Consider the following 21,212-nt stretch of genomic DNA (forward strand, 5'->3'; position numbering starts at 1 on the left):
AATAATTTAAAAAAATATTATGATATTATAAATATTATTGTTCTTTATTTTTGCTCTAATATTAGATTGAGTTCAATTTGAACTATGCTTCTTTTAATTAATAAGATGTATTTTTCTTATTTTATTAATTAATTTAATTATTTTTTAAGATATTATGACATTATAGAATTCTTATTGGTTGTCCTCTCTAAGAAAGACATTTTATTGAGACATAGCATATTATCATCTCAACTAATGACATTTAAATATAAAAAAGATAAATTTGGGTTGCGATTTGCAAGTATTTGAAATGTGATTCTACAATCCTACTACAAAAATGTGGGGAATGCTAATTCTCAGCCCACGATAAGAAAGTGATTAACTTTAATAAAAAACATGAAGTATAGAAAAAGATGTGAAATGTCCTAGCTCATACAAAGTAGGAAAGTATGAAAGAAAAGAAAAGAAATTGGGTTCTTCATGGAAATATAAATTCCTCCACATGAAGTTGAGGAATTGCAACACAAAGTCAACAAGTTTCTATCAATGAGGATGTGACACAGGGATCAAACCAAATAAGAAAACAATCAAATTCCTCCAAAATATTTTTAAAACAAATTCTCAATTCATTGAAAGTCCTACAAGGAAAATGAACATTTTTTCTTTAAAAAAAAACACTTTTCCCTTAAAAGTCAAATTTTTTTTTAAAATTTGGGTAAGTTCACAAAGATGAGGGACCAAGAAGGGGACATAAGATGCCAAAATTATTTTATGACTTTAGCAAAGTCTCAACTTTGACAAAAAATTGAAGATAGTTAAACTCAAAATTTTAAGATGCGAGAAGAACAAGAGTTGTAATACTCTTAGATTAGTTTCTAAATGATTACTTTATTTTGAAAATGGTGGAGATTAAGTCCCTAAAAAAGGAGAAGCACAAAAGTGGTCCTATTTTTTGTGAAAAAACATAACATAATGTATGGTGCGGTTCCCCTAAAATGTTATTTTTAAAAAAAATTGTTAATCGCTCTACTGAGAATTTAGCTAACACTAGTCTATCTCATGTTTCTTCGTTAATTTTTTGATGAATATATGATTTTTTTTAATTTTGTGAATTGTAAACATCCTAAAAATGTGAAATTAATGTATGCTTCGAATAAAAAAACATTACAAGACCCCTTAACACCCTTTATGACCCCTAACATCTCTCTCTCTCTCTCTCTCACACACACACACACACACACACACACACACACACACACACACACACACACACACACACACACACACACTCACTCACTCACACTCACACACACACACACACACACACACACACACACACACACACACACACACACACACACACACACACACACACACACATAGAGGCACGCATGCTATGTAAGAATAAGAATGAGAAAAATGGTAAAAATTAGAAAGGAACTCGTGATTGAGGTCTACTTTTTATGTAATTTTTCTAGTTTCTATGCAATTTGATAAACGCTTCACATGGTGTTGAAGGTTTCAAAAAAATCATATTCTACCGATTTATCACCACTTTTTTGTTCAAAAATCAATATAAAAGTGTGAAAGTCAATGGTTCTTCACCAAAATTGATCATTTGATGTAAAGACCACTTTTTCATAAACATGCCACCTGAGCCACAAAGCATAAAATGCAAAAATTTCAAAATAGAAGTCAAAGGTAGACAACACATATATCAAGTCAACCAAAATAATTCCCCGTTCAAATTATAAAAATCACACAGTAAATTTGACCTATATGTCGAAATAAGAAGATACAATAAGATTACATCTCATATGCCAAGTGTCAACCAACTGTCGAACACAACATGACATTACACGGACAAATCTGCAATTGATTACACAAAGGAAGTCAGCCTATATGTCATATTCACTACAACAAGAGAATACACACATTTCATAAATTAAGTTTCCATGCATTAAGAATTATCATAGAAGTATGTAGACTTGCACATCAAGCATTAAACAATGAGTACATCGCATAAGTACAACAACATGAAGGAAAAACATATACAACAATAAATATGAATATGCCTTTGAACCTCTATCTATTTATATGCATCCATGTCTCCTTATCCCTTAGACAATGTCCATCATCTATCATGAGATGAGAGTGTGGCCCAAGTGCTTCTACTGCCGAACTACATAGTGGTTAGCTCCCTCAGGGTTCTTCCTAACACAAAGAACTCCCCAACTCTGTCCAAGAATCATAACAACCCAGAACTAGTGGGTCAACTAGATTTGGTGTAGCCATGTAACATATCTACATGCAAATATGCTTATGTGTAGAACTAACATGGATGTGGCAGTAAGATTGAAACTATTAATCACGCTTAGAAAATATATATGCAATATTCAACTTTAGTCAAAGAGTTTAAATACCAACTTCCTATAGCATGTAGGAGAAAAATTGACATACTTCAATTCTACCCTTCCTTGGTGTTCCAAATTCAACACCCCTTCATGAATATAATAACACATTCACATCACATTAGCACATGAAGTGCCAAAGATATACCCTTTAATGGATATAAAATGTAACTTAATTTCTTAAGAGAATTCTCAATTCACTATATGAACAATAGTCTTAAGACAACAAAATTCTTCTTTTATCCATAATGAATATAATTAATATCCACACATATTCTTTACTAGTTGACAAAACTTTAACACAAAGGGAGACTTCCTTTACCATTGAAATCAACCCACTAACATCATTTTATTTGTTCCCACGAATGACTTATGGAATGGTTTAGGTGCATACTTTCTTATTAGACCAGTGAACCAACCAATCAAGTGAAACTTTTAAAATTTGATAGACAAACTATTAAAGTTCATTATTACATTTTATTTTGAAGAATTTAAAAATGTGATTTGTTTTTAGTTCTCATTGGTTAGGGCAATGAGAAAGTCACCTTTTTAAAAGAAAAAATATATATTATTACCATACCAAAATTTAAAAGCTTGGTCTAGAAAAATCTAGAAACAAACAATTTAATTGGCGGGTATGTGCAGGATCATGGTCAACCAAATTATGGCCTTAAGTGGCAGTGAAAAATAGCAAATCAGGGTTATGTCAACTTGACACATAATTTTAAAGTGGTTCTGGACTTTATATCAAAAACTTGTAAGAAAACAATCTGTAGAAAATTGAATGTAGTTTCTAAACTACTAGGCCTTATCTAGAGAAAAAATTATTTGATTGATCAAATGTTTGGATTTTAATGCAGTACTACAAAAAGTTTAGGGCGAAAATAAAATGTAGGTGTATGTCTAACCACCTTAATCAAAATTAAATGATAATATTTTTAATATAATTATAGATATAAAAAGTAGACTCATGCCCAAATGTGATGCATATTTTTGGGTATTTTTATTGCAAATAAATAATTAAATATGAATTTTCTACTATAACTTTTCTAGAATAAAAAAATCTCATGTCTGACCACCTTAACTAATTAAAAACTTTACCAATTTTTTTTTTTGTTTTTCCTTATACTAAGTGAAGCATAGAATGCGGCACAACTTTTAAATTTTAAAAATGTTATACCATTTGAAAGTTATAGCTATTTTTTAATCAGAATGTCAATCAACACTTTATAGTCATCTTCATTAAAAATTAACTAATAAATACTTATCGAACTTAGAATATGACATCAATTATATCGATGGAATCTTGAGTGTTATAAAAAAAGACCCTTTTCATTTCATTGAATTTTGATGAAATTAATATTGTCAAATGGTTACTCGAAGTCTGAATGTCAGTGAAACCTTTCTCAAACATGTTTTTTGAGTTGACCAAACAAGTTTGGTAATAACAAGGCTAATTGGGTATCCGATACCAAATCGGATACCTAATATGAAATTGTGTACCCGAAAAGTGGCAGACAAAATTCTTTCAAGCATTCATAGCCCAACCCAAATTTTTGAAATTTTGGAGGGAAACCACCCAAATTTTGGAGGGAAACCAAAATTTGGGAAGTGTAGGCATTATTATTATTAACTATTATTATTACATATGATTATTATTATTATTAACTATTATTATTATATATGATTATGATTATGATTATTATATAAAGTAATATTATATTATTATTATTATTATATATAGTAATAAATATGATTATTATTATAGCTAAATATAATATAGTAATATATATTATTATTATTGTTATATAATCTAGCATTATATTATTATTAAATATAATATTGTCATGAAATGCATCGAAAGAGGTCATAGGTTAACCTATGACCCCTAGGTATGTGCAAGATCGTGGTCAACCAAACTATGGCCTTAAGTGGCAGTGAAAAACCAACAAATCAGGGTTATGTCAACTTGACACATAATTTTAAAGTTGTTCTGGACTTTATATCAAAAAGTTGTAAAAAATAATTTGTAGGAAATTGAATGTAGTTTCTAAACTAATAGGCCTTATCTGGAGAAAAAAAATTGATTGGTCAAAAGTTTGAATTTTAATGCAGTACTACGAAAATTTCAGGGCAAAAATAAAAAGTAGGTTTATGTCTGACCACCTTAATCAAAATCAAATGATAATACTTTTTAAATATAATTATAGATATAAAAAGTAGACTCGTGCTCAGATGTGACACATTTTTGGGTATTTTTATTCCAAATAAATAATTAAATGTGAATTTTCTACTTAAACTTTTTCAAAAAAAAAACTCTCATGTCTGACCACCTTAACTAATAGAAAACTTTAACAAATTTAAATTTTATTTTATTTTTATTATACTAGGCAAAGCATAGAATGTGACGCAACTTTTGGATTTAAAAAATGTTATACCGTTTGAAAGTTATAGATATTTTTCAATCAGTATGTCAATCAACACTTTACAATCATCTTCATTAAAAATTAACTAATAAATACTTATCGAACTCAGAATTTGACAATAATTATATCGATGGAATCTTGAAAGTGTTATAAAAAAACTCTTTTTGTTTCATTCAATTTCAATGAAAATAACATTGTTAGATGGCTACCCGAAGTCTGAGTTTAAGTGAAACCCTTCTCAAACACATTTTTTGGGTTGACCAAATAGGCTTGGTAAATACCGAGCCTAATCAGATACCCGAAATCAAATCGGGTATCTAATCAGGTCCATGATTTTTCAATTAAAATTTTGGAGGGAAATTTGAGAGGAAAGATATTACAATTGCAATTTTGGAGGGTGGGAAATTTGAGAGGAAATAAATTTGAGAGGAAAACTTTAGACTGTTTTAGAGGAAAATTTATTTGGAGGAAGTGTGGACATTGATATTATTATTATTAACTATTATTATATATGATTATAATTATTATTATACTATAGTAATATGTATGATTATTATTATTAAATATAATATAGTTATAAATATAATTATTTTTATTATATAACTAAATATAATATAGTAATATATATGATAAATATTATTATTATTAAATATATATAGTAATATTATATGACTATTATTATATATAATAATATATGGTTATTATTATTATTCTTAAATCTATAATCTAGTAACACATATGATTATTATTGTTATATAATCTAATAATATATTATTATTATATTAAAATATACAATATTATATTATTATTAAATATAATATTGTCATAAAATGTATCGAAAGGGGTCATAGGTTAACCTATGACCCCTTTTGATGCATTTCATGACAACATGTCCCTCGGGCCCCTAGTGACCCCTTTCGATGCATTACCAATGGGTCCCTAGGGGTCCTAGGGCTCTTAGGGACATACATTGTCATGAAATGCATAGAGAGGGATCATAGGTTAACATATAACCCCTCTCGACGCATTGGAACAACCCAAATGCATCCCTAGGGGTCCTAGGGACATAGGTTGTGATGAAATGCGTGGAAAGGGGTCACAGGTCATCCTATGGCCCTTTTCAATCCATATAAATGATTATAATATTTTTTTAGGGGTCTTAGGACCCCTAGAGACATATATCATCATGGAATGTGTTGAAAAGGGTCATAGGTCATCCTATGAACCCTTTCGACTCATATAAACAATTATAATATGTCCCTAGGGGTCCTAGAAACCTTAGAGACATATGTTGTAATAAAATTTATTGAAAGGGGTCATAGGTCATCATATGGGCCCTTTCGACCCATATAAATGATTATAATATGTCTCTAGCGATCCTAAGACCCCTAGCTACATATGTCATCATGGAATGTGTCGAAATGGGTCATCAGTCATCCTAAGGCCCCTTTCGACCCATATAAATAGTTATAATATGTCCCTAGGGGTCCTAAGACCCCTAGCCACATATGTTGTCATAAAATGTGTCGAAAGGGGTCATAGGTCATCTTATGACCCCTATCGACCTATATAAACCATTATAATATGTCCCTAGGGGTTTTAGGACCCCTAGTGACATATGTTGTAATAAAATGTGTCGAAAGGGGTAATAGATCATCCTATGACCCTTTTCAACCCATATAAAAAATTATAATATGTCCCTAGGGTTTCCAAGACCCTTAGAGACATATGTTGTAATGAAATAGGTCAAAAGGGGTCATAGGTCATCTTATGACCCCTTTTGAACCATATAAACAATTATAATATATCCTTAGGGGTCCTAAGACCCCTAGAGACATATGTTGTAATGAAATGTGTTGAAAGGGGTCATAGATCATCCTATGGCTGTAGTGCCTGCCTCTAGTTCGCATTTCTGTTATTTTTGTCGAACTCTTTTAGGCTAATTTTATGTTTAATGATTAGTAGTATTGTTTGGTGATTATCAGATATTGTCTTAGATTTAGTTGATTTTTATTCTATATTTCATATATGCATGATGATTATACACTGTTTTCAAATATTGATGGTTTATTATCACATGTGTTTTCTTACGGATACTTACCCCATACTTGCATGTGTATGGTGTGCATGTTTATTTTCTTTATGTATGGCGTTTCTGATGTGGTTAAGGAAGGGATTCGTAGTCACCTGCTAGTCGGGATCTACATAATGCACCACTTTCTGCCATTGCCTGTTTAGCTTAGAATATTGTGTCTGTACATGTGTGGATTTTATGCAGGTTGCAACTACTGGGTATCGACTTCCCTGAATTGCCAGGATGAGCGTACCCTATCGCATTATCTCAATGGTAAGAGAGGGGAGATAAATTTTTAAGTCCAAATCCCATACCTTTAAGCCATTTGTCCTAATTGAAAATTAGGACAAGTATTTGAGTCAGTACCCTCCGAATGTGTCGAATGACGTTAATTCATAATTATAACCATTTTGTTTGATTTAGTATGTGTTTTGCAATGATGAGTTTTTGTATGTTGCTTTATGAGTCTTTGGTGTAATTTTTATTAATTAAGTCTAATTAAAAGATTAATTAATGATTTAATTTAATGGAAAAATTATTATGACATTTTAATATTTAATTAATTGAGAAATTAATTAAATAAAAAGAATTAAATTTGGAGATAAAAGTTAAAAGTTTAAATTTAGAACGTGATAATATTTATTTAATTTAATAATAAAATATTTAGAGTTCATTTTTAAATAAATGCTAAATATTATTATTAATTGAATTAATAAATATTTTATCAATTAAGTTTCTAAAATGAATTAAGAAGTGGAAAAGATATTAAATTATTAAAAAGATTCTACATTGCATGATGCGTGCATAAGTTTAAAATAAAAGAAATTAATTAAAAAGATAAAATAAGTGAAAATAATAAAGATATTTTTTATTAATAAAGTGTGCATGGGATTAAAAGTAATAAAGATTAAAAATAGAAGTCGAGTGAATATTAAATAAAGTAATTTTATAATTCATAAATGTGCATGAAAAAGATTAATGCAAGATAAAAGAAAAGGTTAATAAAAGTTAATTTTGGAGTTAATTCAGTTGAGCAAAGAGTCCTCTTGTGTGAACACACAATTAGTTCCCCAATTTTAGGGAAAGAACTCTTTATCATAATTTTGGGGGTTCATTTTTGTTAGAATCTGAAAAGATTAATAACACAGAAAACTAGTGCAAAGAGTAAATATCTAAACTATGAATGCAAATGATACAAAATCAAAATAGCATCATAGAGTTAGTCTCCAAGAGAGTAATTTAAATGCTAGAAGCAAAATAGCATTAAGAGGATGCAAAAACAAGAGATGCAAATACAAGCCAAGTAGCATGCTTATATAGGCTAGGAAGAGGGAGGAGGTGGCAACACCAACCAATGAGGAGCAACCATCTATCAGACTAAAGATAGCAAAGTATCTTCCCAAGATAGCTAATGGATGCCCACATGTAGGAAGGTGACACCTCACAACCATTCACCTAATAAGACATGCTTTATTAACCTAAGCGAGATTATTAAAAGTGTAAGAAAAAACTAGCAAAATAGGAAAAATAAAAAACTACACTAACACTCCCCCATAAGCGAAGCTTAGGTGGATGTAAAAATGGGTCCCGACAAGTCAAGCCTGATGAGGTACCCATGTACATAAAATTCCCCCAAAAGAGAGAGAAAAGAAACTCCCCAAAGAAAATTAGGACTCCAAGTGAGAGGAAGAGGCCCCCCCAAAAGATGAAGCATCCCGCACCTCCAGCAAAGCTTGCAAATTTTGTCCGATTGATCCACTTACATCGAACAAGTTTTCTTCCCTTAGGAAAAGGGACAAGATCCCAAGTGTGGTTCCTCATCAAGGAACTATACTCTTCCTGCATAGTTGTATCCCACTCAGAAATACCAGAAACCTCATGAAAGGATTGTGGATTTGAGGCAGTAGCAATGAAGATATGTAGAGCATCCTTGAATTCTGAACGAGTCTGCTTGGTGTCTGATGGATCCCCAACGCAATCACCTGCAAACTGCAAGGTCTGTCTAGCCCAAAGTGGACCAGAAGATGGAGAATCTAGAAGAAAATCATCAACCGGTAAATGATGACTAGGAGAGGAAAGAGGTGAGTCCTCTGAATCACTCTCTACATCAGAAGTGGAGGTAGAAGACTGCTCAAGTGAATTTGACCCATTAGAAGATCTATCATGTATTCCAAGTGACTCCAACGTCAAGGTAGAAGGCAACCCTGTGACCATGCTCTGCTGGTTAAGCTGATGCAAGTAGTGGAAGTTAAGACGGCCAAACTGCTCATGCCATGATCTGCTCACATCATTAAAGTGAGTGAGTGAAACAGTCAAAGGAGGATCAGGAACAAAGTGAGAAAACATATAGAGTCGTGACTGATAATCTGCTCTCCCAACTGCAACTGTAGAATCATTGTGAACCTCACATATCTCCACTAAACTAGGAATGAACTCAACTTGCTTGCCTAAACTTGTGTGAGTGATCTGGTATACCGATAGGAGATTAGTTGACATTGAGGGTACACAAAGAACATCATGGAATGTCCCATCCCCCACATCAACAGACCCTCTCCCACACACCTCAACAGGAGTGTTATCACCCATCAACATAGAAGGCATAGTACATGGCTCTAAGGATGCAATTTCTTCCTTAGATGAAGCCATGTGGTGTGAAGTACTCGAATCAAGAACCCAAGTGGATGGTGAGGAAGCAACTGCAAAAAGAGCCTTGCCCTTTCCTTTCCCCTTGCTATTTTCTTTTTCTTTGTTAGACCCTTCAGTAGAACTTTGTTTGATAGACTCAAGAACACTGATATTATTCTTCTCAAGAATGTATCTCAAGTGATCAAGTTGTTTCTGCAAATATTTATGTTCATCATGACCAGGTCTTTTACAATAGGCACATTTGACCTTTTCTTTCTTAGGCTTATCACCCTTGGAAGATGGTGTATCAATAGTTGCTTTTGAAGAAACCAACATCTGATCCTTCTTCTCTTCGCTATTCTTTTGTTTCTTGTCCTTACTATTGTTGTTACTACTTTGTCCTTGTTGTTCTTTTGTGCCTTGGTTGGCAGCCAAGGCATGTGACTTAGAGGACTTAAGAATGCCCATCTGGATTAGCTTGTCTTGTTCTCGAGTGAGATTAACAGCAAAATCATCTAAAGATGGCATGGTGAATTGAGTACCAAGTGCACCCTTAGTAGCATAGAAGGTAGAGACAAACACAGAATATTCTAAAATTAGCTTAGAGAGAATACTAAGAATCAGTTGTTCATCTTTCTTTTCAATTCCACATTGTTTTAACTGCAGCCTTAGTGATTTCAATTTGGTGAAGAAATCTTGGATTGTGTTGAAATTGCCTGGACTCAAACTAATTAATTCATTTTCCAACATATGACCCCTCATTGAATCTTGTGTGCCAAATAGTGTTTCTAGCTTTGTCCATACTTCATTTGGTGTATCCAAAGACTTAATGTGAAATAGCAAGTCAGGAAAAACAGACAAACACAATGTTCCAAATGCCTCATCACATTTTTTAAACCACTCAGGCTTATCTTCATCTTTAGCCGGTTCAATTTCAAGTCCCATAGTTATCCTATTTAATCCAGCTTTCCTTAAGTGAATTGTCATGCGTGATTTCCACTCAAAGTAATTGTATGGAGTTAGGATGGGCATATTTGTTTGATCCATGATGAAGAAATGCAGAGAAGAAATGCTAAAAAGAAGAGAACCTAGCCACGACAATGCCCCCCCCCTTTTTACTCAATCAAAGAACCCCCCCCAAAGAAATATGATTTGGCACTTTATTTTAGTGCATTTACAACTACCACTAGAAAGAGATACTTAGTGGTCTTGATTTCAATGCATTACAAACCCTCATGAAGAGCATATGCTAAAAGTGAAACTTGGGCACATTAATCAAGGAAACAAATAGCACCACTGCGGTCTACTCAAAAAATCATGCACTTTCAAAAAAAGAATCGCCTCGATACGAGGTCGTATGAGAAAGTTATGATCCTCCAAAGTTTCCAAAACAAGAACTGTGCACAGTCACGGCTGAGAATCTGCAATTTCTGAAGAATTCATGCATGAAAATCAAAAAATAACTCCACTAGTGGATAGAGCACAAAAAAATAGCCAAGTTCATAACAAGAATCATCAAAATCGGAGTCCATATGAGCAAGAACGAGATATTTGAAAACTGCATTCAAATCTGCGGCTGCCAACGGAGAGGGGTATGGCTGTAGCTTTGCATGCTCGATTCTGAAAAATATACAGCTTGCATGCAAAATCTAAAAGATACCCAGATGGTTTTTCGGGGCTGCAAACAAAACCCAGAAAGAATTTTCTTGTTGATGAACAGAAGATGTTCCTGTAGTGTAAATCAGACACCTTTAACAGTAAAAAATGGCTCCAAAAATCAGAAAACGACCCCAGCAACCAAAATATGACATGCAAATGCTGGATCAACTTCTTAAGTCCATCAATGTCATGCTGGAACCTGCAAAACTGATTGAAAACTCTAAATATGCAAGTTGGTTGTCAGATTTGAGATTGAAACCCCAGAGAAAAACTGTTTTTGTCAAAACTTTTCTGATTCTTAGGATCATCCAAAGATGCAAGAGAAGAGCATACTTCGTTTTTGAAAAAACTACAATAAAATTTATTTGCCCCCCCCGAATCTCTCAAATAAGGAAACTAAAATCTACTCTTGAACATAAAAAAGCTCTGATACCATGTTAGAATCTGAAAAGATTAATAACCCAGAAAACTAGTGCAAAGAGTAAATATCTAAACTATGAATGAAAATGATACAAAATCAAAATAGCATCATAGAGTTAGTCTCCAAGAGAGTAATGCAAATGCTGGAAGCAAAATAGCATTAAGAGGATGCAAAAACAAGAGATGCAAATACAAGCTAGGTAGCATGCTTATATAGGCTAGGAAGAGGGAGGAGGTGGCAACACCAACCAATGAGGAGCAACCATCTATTGGACTAAAGATAGCAAAGTATCTTCCCAAGATAGCTAATGGATGCCCACATGTAGGAAGGTGACACCTCACAACCATTCACCTAATAAGACATGCTTTATTAACCTAAGCGAGATTATTAAAAGTGTAAGAAAAAACTAACAAAATAGGAAAAATAAAAAACTACACTAACAATTTTTTAGGGGAAAAAATTTTGGAGAGATGAATTTTAGAGACGAATTTTGGACAGAAATTGGGACGTGAATTTTGATGCAAATTTTGGGAGCAAATTTGGAAGCGAATTCTCCCGCAAATCTTCTAGGTGTTGCGAATTTAGCATCAGAACTAGGTAGGTTCCTGAGTTCTGTTCACCCAGTTAGAATTACATTATTTAGATACTCATGTCTTTTTCGTGATTGTCAAAATCGAATTTATGGGTATTGTTGTATGAATCTTTCGCTCTCTTGTTATGAACCTTATGATATCATTTTGTATCTCATCTGTATATAAGAAGAAAAATAAATTAAATTGAAAACCCGTCTTGTAGATTAAAGAAAGTAGGATTAAATTTGGAAGGGTTTGAGATTTAAGAAAATAAAATTTTAATTTAAAAATTCAGATGGTTAAAGAATCTTTCTTATTGGATTATGGTTGCCATTGTTATAAAAAAAGAGAGAGAGAGAGAGATTTGAATTTAATTTTATTAATTATTTTAATTAAATTTAAATTTTATTAATTCTTTTAATAAAATTTAAATTTAAATTCATATAGTGAAAGAGATATAATTAATTCATATTAAATTTTCAAATAAATAGAAAAATTATTTATTTGTTTAAAATATTATTCTTATTAAAAAATAATAATAATAATACATATTCTTTTACACATTTTGAGAAGGCATTGTTTAAATGTTTTAATTAAATATAATTAAAATATATATATATATATATAGTGTTTGAATTTTATTTTTATTAATTCTTAATAAAACTTAAATTAAAAATGTATATATTAAAAATGAGATGAAGTTGATTTTAAAAGAACTTTAAAATATATATAGTTTATTTACTAAATTGGGATAATACTTTTTTAAAAAGTTTTTAAAATAATAATATTAAATTTTTTTTAAAAAATAAAAAATAAAAAAAATTAATATTTAACTTACCTATCTGTCGACGGCCTCATATATGCCTGCACCTGCGAATTCGTAGTGGGCATTTAAAGCAAGGCCATGGCCCTTTTTCAAAGGAGGCGGCACGGCTACATTAAAAGCCGACGGTCCTTTATAATGTGGTGGGATATGTTTAAATATAAGTTGCAAAAAGAGGGGTAAAATTTTATTAAGACAGAAAGAAATACAACAAGGAGAGCTCAACAAGGAGCTCGATCTTGAGCAACAAGATCATCAAATTCTTGCACCATCTCAAAGGACAGTTGCCTCCTATCCCTAATATTCCAACCCGGATCATGACTAGATGCCCATTTGGCTAAACAATCAGCAGTTCTATTCCATTCACGAGGAATATACGTGAACCTAATGAACTGAAAAGAGGAAGAGAAGAAAAGAATCTGCTTAACAACAGTGGCTAGCTGCCAACTAACATGTTCACCACCACCTGGGAATCAGACTCACAGATAATCTTACTCCATCCCCGCAAGCAACACTATTCCACAACATATAAAATAGCCTGAGCTTCCATGAGATTGTTAGTATAATCACCCTTATGAACTAAAAAGAAAAATTTAACATCCCCAGAACTACAACGAGCCACTCCGCCAATACCAACCGGACCAGGATTCCCACGGGAAGAACCATCAGTGTTAATTTTCAGAACTCCACAGGGAGGAGGAGTCCAGTGCCCATCCCGGTTAACCCAACCCTTCCTCTGATGGTGAAGCTGCCTGGACATAGAAGGAAACCTATGAGCTGCATCCCCATCTTGCAAATGAAAATTGAGGCGATTACAGATAGCAAGATCAACTAGATCCATACCCCCATCAAGCTCACACTTCACAAGAATAGTTTCTTGAAGAGAATGTGATATTTTCCACCAAAGATGCAAAACACCAAGCCAAACATCTTGGAATATGCGATGATTCCTCTCCAACTAGATATGCCAAAGCATGAAAGATGAGCCAGCAATCCAAGCAGCATGGAGAAAAGAAGACTTGGAGGGAGCAGTACTCAAGCGGGCCCAAAACTCAAGCAAAGAGGAAGCATGCCGACAAGAGCAACCCCAAGCGCTCCACCAAAGGTGCCATATCTGAGTAGAATAGGAGCAATGGAAGAACAGATGGGAGACAAACTCCTCTCCATTACCACACAAAACACAATAAGAGGGGCCCTGAAATCCACGTTTACAAAGATTATCCCAGGTAAGACAACGGTTGTGAGCTACTAGCCACATGAAAAAATTGCACTTGGACCAAGAAACTTTATTCCAAACCTGCTTCCACCAAGGGACCTCAGCATCCCCAAATAATTGTCTAGTTATGTCCTGATACCCAGCAGAGACATGATATTTACCAGACAAGGTACTGCCCCAAGCCAAAACATCTGGACCAAGCAAAGAAGAACACTCTCTAGAGGCCAAAGTTTGAGAAAGCTCCTGACGATCCATGTCTGTACCTCCAGGAGGCCAATCAGAAGAATGCTTCCATCTGTAACCAACAACAAGTACCAATTGATAAGGAGTCTTGTAATGAGCCACTTTATCCCATCCAGCGGCAAAAAAAGAGTCACAAAGAGGCTGAAGATGAGGGTATATGGATAAAATGGAAGGGAATCCATCCCAAGCATCAGACCAAAACAAAGCTTGAGAACCTCCTTTACATATCCAAAACAGACCCCTCTTTACCAACATCGCACCTATCTTCAAAGTATGTCAAACCATTGAGCCACGACCTTCAAGAGGAAGTGCAGAAACAGAGCAAGGATCAGCACCATGAAAATATTTATGAGTGATAATATGAGCCCAAAGTTGATGTTGTTCAAAGCACCATCGCCAATAAAGTTTAGCAGCCAAAGCTTGACTACTCAATAGAGCAGATCGAAGACCAAGACCACCCTCCTTTTTAGGCCTACAAACAGTTGCCCAATTAATCAAGCTCCATTTAGTACTACGCAAATTACCACTCCAAAGGAATTGTCGAGAAAGAGCATCAAACTCCTTGAGAAAGTAAATAGGTGCAGCGTGAACCATGCTTCGATAAGTAGGAAGAGCTTGGATAACAGCTTGAAGAAGAGTAACCCGGGCAGCAGTAGAAAGCCATCTATGAGTCCAATGATTTACCTTATCCTGAAGCTTGGTAATCAAATTTTTCCAAAAGAGACGTGGCTGCCTGGAAACAGCAATAGGGATGCCAAGATAAGTCAAAGGAAGTGATCCTATCTGAAACCGTAGGATACCAACAATCCTGTGCTGAATAGAATCAGGAGTGTTAAAAAAGTAAATGGAAGATTTGTGCTCATTAACTTTCTGGCATGAAGCTGCCAAATAAACGTCCAAAGAATGTCGAAAGGCTTCAGCTTCCTTGATCCTAGCAAGACCAACAAGAGCAGAATCATCAACAAATTGAAGATGGGAAAGAGAAGGTAAGCCATTACCCCACCGCCAGCCTTGAATAGAATTCTGGGACACCTGATGCTTAATGAATCTGCCCAAGCCTTCAGCCATGATGATGAATAGATATGGGGAGAGAGGGTCACCCTGGCGGAGGCCTCTAGAAGCACCAAATGGTTGAGAAGGTTGACCATTAATAAGAATTGAAAAAGAGGCAGAAGTAACACAACTCATAATCCAACTCACCTAGTCAGAGCTAAATCCAAAAGAAAGAAGAATACTCCTTAGGAAGCTCCATTTAACTCTATCGTAGGCCTTAGCCATATCCAGCTTAACAAACATGGCTCTCTCCCTGGAAGTAGCCATAGAGTGAATAGCCTCAGTAGCAATAACCACCCCATCCAAAATTTGTCTGCCAGCAACAAAACCACCTTGTTCTTCTGAGATAATAATGGGAAGCCACCTTTTCAATCTCTCAGCAATCAACTTAGTAATAACTTTGTAAACCACATTACATAAGGCAATTGGTCTAAAACAGTCCAATTGATTAGCACCCTCTCTCTTAGGAATAAGAGTCAAGAATGTAGAGTTCAAAGCTCGAAGCATCTGCTTGCTAGCATAGGATTCTTTAACCACCTCCAACAAATCATGATTAATGATGTTCCAAAATTCCTGAAAGAATTCAACTGGAAAGCCATCAGGACCAGGAGCCTTCCCCTTAGGCATGCCAAAGACCACCTCCTCCAGCTCTTCCAAAGAAATAGGACGCATGAGATAATCATTCATTTCTTGAGTGATAAGGGAAGGAATACAGGAAAAAATAAGATTTTCTTCATTATCAGTAGGAGGAGAGTCCTCAGAGAAGAGGGTAGAGAAGTACCAAATAGCCTCCTGGAACAAAGCTGGTAAGGAATTCAGTTGGATACCTTGAGAATTAACCAAAGAAGAGACAGTGCTCTGATTCCGGCGAGATTGCACTGTTTCATGGAAAAAGGCAGTGTTACGATCACCTTCCTGGAGCCAATCAACTCTAGCCTTTTGCTTCCAAAAAATTTCCTCTCGAAGTTCCCATTCTTCTAGAACTCTAGAAGCAAGGGATTCAGCCTTGCCAAGAGCCTCTGAGAAACCTCGATCTCTAATCTCCCTTGTGATGACATCAAGATCTTCTTGAGCAAGCCTTTTCATAAAGTGAAGGTTCCCAAAGCATTCCCTATTCCATATCTTGAGCTGCCTTTTAACATATTGAAGCCTTTTAGAAAATGAGAACATTGCTATTTAACATTTATTTTTAACATTTATTGCTATTTAATAATAATTTTATTAACAAATTTTAATGTATTAACTTTATTATTCAGTAATATTTTAAGGATCAGTTTTATAATATTTATTAAATGGGATTTAATTCAAAGATTTATTTATTCATTAATTAAGTTAATTAATGATATAAATAAATATAAATATATATATATATATATATATATATATATATATATATATATATATATATATATATATTATTAAAGAATTTTGTAAATAGTTGTTGGTAATTAATTAATTAATAATATTAAATAATTATTAATTATTAATTTGACAATGTAAATGAATATCGAAACTAATTGCAATTAATGATAAAATCATGAAAATTATATTGATTATTTGAAAATTCGATTATTAATGAAATTGAGATTATTTTTATCATAAATATTTAATAAATGATTATTAATACTTTAAGTCATGACGTGTTTTTTTTAAAGAACGAGATAGGGTTTAATTGAACAGGTCAATTGAGGAACTCATAATAAGACTGTAAATTTAAACTTTATTGTTCTACTCAACTGCGTGTTTTCAAATCCAAAACTGTTAGACTATTATGTTTTCCATGTTCCGTCTATGTTTTGGGATTTTTGGGGTTGACTAGATTGTTGACCAGTTATAGGACATTTACTAGAGGCTTGGGGGTTATGCAGTTGTGATGATATGATGATTTGTTCTTGATCTTTCTAAACCCAACCATGGTGATGTGTGATATGCTCTATGATGGATGAATTTACTAATTGTTATTGCTTTCCAGTCTTCTTGTGTGAAGCTGAGGTTTATGTTTATGTGATACTTGACTTAACCATTTTTGAGTCATCAATTAGTTATATTTGATTTATCTTCTAGTCACTTTGAGAGGACTGAGATGCTTTAGATGATTTGTTCTTGATGATGTCATTTTGTGACATGTTTGACTTGACCATTTTGGAGTCTTCGATCAATATTGTGATTTATTATTGGGATACTTTCTGGTTGCTCGTTGGAGAACCATTGGATATTGTGATTTATCATGGATGCCTTCAATTGCTGATAGAGAACTGTTGTGATCATTATGATTATTATTTGATTCTTTCCAGTTGCTCGTGGAGAATTGATGTGGTTATTGTGGATTATACTTGTGATGCTTTCTAGTCACTTGTATAGGGCTAAGGTGATTTTGAGATTTGTGATTTCATGAGCCTAGGGTAGGTTATCTATGTGTAGTGTCGGGAAGTGGCTTGCAAAGGGGGCCGGGGCCCTAAGTGGCTACTAGGGTAACTCATTGTAAGTTGTTTTAATAAGTGAAAACATTTACACTAAATGGGGATTAAAATGAACCTAATAAGATAATTGTATGTTCTCTCTCATGCCTTGAGTGCTAGTACAAACTAGGATGGGGTAGAGAGAACGCTTGGTTACGACCTTGCATTCCATAGTATGCCTCATCAATATGAGAGGATACTAGTGGCCACAAGGATCACTAGGGACCCGAGATTCCTAAGGGATTGCTCGAGTAACTTCTACGTGAATTTTGCGATGACAGTTTCCCACTTGCATAGTAGATTCTCTACATGTCTTTGTGGTGCCTCTGGGTCTAGAGGTTGATCTATGTGTTGGAACCTTTGAGTTAGTATACTTTTAGGATATCCTGGACTTAGAGAGTACTTGTGATAATGTGATTTGATATCCTGTTTGGGACTTGAGACTATCTCCTCAGCACGGTGGGAGTGGACCATTTAGGTTCCATGTGGTCGGGTGGTAGTGCTTTTTACTCATACCATTTGAGATCCATCCGCTCATTTCTACTGTGGCTGGAGCTTCTTGGTATGCTTATTTATCATGTTTAGATAAGGTTGTTTACTTATGCTTTATTCTAGTATGTTGGATTTCTTTATGCATATGTTGTAGCATGTTTTAGGTGTGACATCCCTATTATGATAGTACCGATGATCTCTTCGGTGGCTTGGGATGTTACGCGTGGGGGATGGCTAGGGCCCATGATGGTCTAATGATGCTATTGACGATTGGGAGGAACCACACATTTAGTTAGTTTTGTTTTATGATGTTATACCTTTATGATTGATAGATGTATTGAATGTATGCTATTAGTTTCATTTATTTTATTGTACTTGTATCATGGATCCGAGGAGGATGTTGTATTTTATAATTCTACTTATGTATATTCTTTTAAGCCTTTCATACCCTGTGACATGTATAGTGGATGATTGAGCATTCCGAATTAATTTGCCAAGGGGCATTTGGAACAAATGTATATTATAAGGACATTGGACTTTATAATTATTCTTTCATGTGGATGTTGTGGATGTGGTAGTTGTTAGACTTAGAATTAATTAAATTTAAATGCGACTCAAAGTCTTGGGATCCTTAAGGAATGTAACCTATTATGTATGTTGTTGATGATTACATGTTATTGCTTCTGCTACTATGTGTTTGATGTGTATGTTATACTTTCTTACTAAAAAAGAAAATTGTTTAGCAAACTTAGTAAAACTTTAGGTTAATTCTTTTGGATCCCTTGGCGGGGCGTTACAATGGCCCTTTTCAACCCATATAAATGATTATAATATGTCCCTAGGGGTCCTAGAGACATATGTCATCATGAAATGTGTCAAAAAGGGTCATAGATCATCCTATGGCCCCTTTCGACCCATATAGACGATTATAATATGTTTCGAGGGGTCCAAGGACCCCTAGAGACATATGTCATCATGGAATGTGTTGAAAGGGATCATTGGTCATCATATCTCCCCTTTTGACCCATATAAATGATTATAATATGTCCCTAGGGGTCCTAGGACCCCTAAAAACATATGTCATTATGGAATGTGTTGAAAGGGGTCATAGGTCATTCTATGGCCCCTTTCGACACATATCAACGATTCTAATATGTCCCTAAGGGTCCTAAGGCCCCTAAAGACATATGTTGTAATAAAATGTGTCAAAAGAGGTCATAGGTCATCATATGACCCCTTTCGACCCATATAAACAATTATAATATGTCCCTATGGGTCCTAGGACCCCTACAGACATATGTTGCAATAAGATGTGTCAAAAAGGGTCATAGGTTATCCTATGGCCCTTTCGACCCATATAAACGATTATAATATGTCCCTAAGGGTCCTAGGACCCCTACAAACATATGTCATCATGGAATGTGTCGAAAGGGGTCATAGGTCATCCAATGGTCTCTGTCGACCCATATAAACAATTATAATGTCTCTAGGGGTCTTAGGATCCCTAGCGACATATGTCATCATGGAATGTGTCAAAAGAGGTCATAGGTCATCCTATGGCCCCTTTCGACCCATATAAACAATCATAATATGTCCCTAGGGTTTCTAGGATCCTTAGAGACATATGTCATCATTGAATGTGTCGAAAGGGATCATAGGTTATCTTATGACCCCTTTCGACCCATATAAATGATTATAATATGTCCCTAGAGGTCCTAGAACCCCGAGAGACATATGTAGTAATAAAATGTCTCGAAAGGGGTCATAGGTCATCCTATGGCCGCTTTTGGCTCATATAAATGATTATAATATGTCATTAGGGGTCCTAGGACCCCTAAAGACATATGTCATCATGGAATGTGTCGAAAGGGGTCATAGGTCATCCTATGACCCCTTTTGACCCATATAAATGATTATAATATGTCCCTAGGGGTCCCAGGACCCCTAACGACATATGTTGTAATAAAATGTGTTGAATGGGGTCATAGGTCATCTTATGGCCCCTTTCAACCCATATAAATGATTCTAATATATCCCTAGGGGTCCTAGGGCCCCTAAAGACATATGTCATCATTGAATGTGTTGAAAGGGGTCATAGGTCATCCTATGGCCCCTTTCAACCCATATAAATTATTATAATATATCCCCTAGAGACATATGTTGTCATGGAATGTATCGAAAGGGGTCATAAGTCATCTTATTATCCCTTTTGATCCATATAAACGATTATAATATGTCCCTAGGGGTCCTAAGACACATAGAGACATATGTTGTAATAAAATGTGTCGAAAATGGTCATAGGTCATCCTATGGCCCCTTTCAACCCATATAAATGATTATAATATGTCCTTAGGGGTCCTAGGACCCCTAGAGACATGTCGTCATGGAATGTGTTGAAAGGGGTCATAGGTCATCCTATGGCCCCTTTCAATCCATATAAATGATTATAATATGTCCCTAGGGGTCCTAGAACCCCTAGAGACATATGTTGTCATGGAATGTGTCGAAAGGGTCATAGGTCATCCTATGAACCCTTTCAACTGATATAAACAATTATAATATGTCCACCCCTGGAGACATATGTTGTAATAAAATGTGTCAAAAGGGGTCATAGGTCATCTTATGGCCCTTTTCAACCCATATAAATTATTATATTATGTCTAGAGACATGTGTCGAATGGGGTCACAAGTCATCGTATGGCCCTTTTCAACCTATATAAATGATTATAATATGTCTCTAGGGGTCCTAGGACCCCTAG

The sequence above is a fragment of the Cupressus sempervirens genome, chromosome 7, assembly GCF_028749045.1.
Source record: "Cupressus sempervirens isolate cs-2001-9-10 chromosome 7, ASM2874904v1, whole genome shotgun sequence".
In the NCBI taxonomy this organism is placed as follows: domain Eukaryota; kingdom Viridiplantae; phylum Streptophyta; class Pinopsida; order Cupressales; family Cupressaceae; genus Cupressus; species Cupressus sempervirens.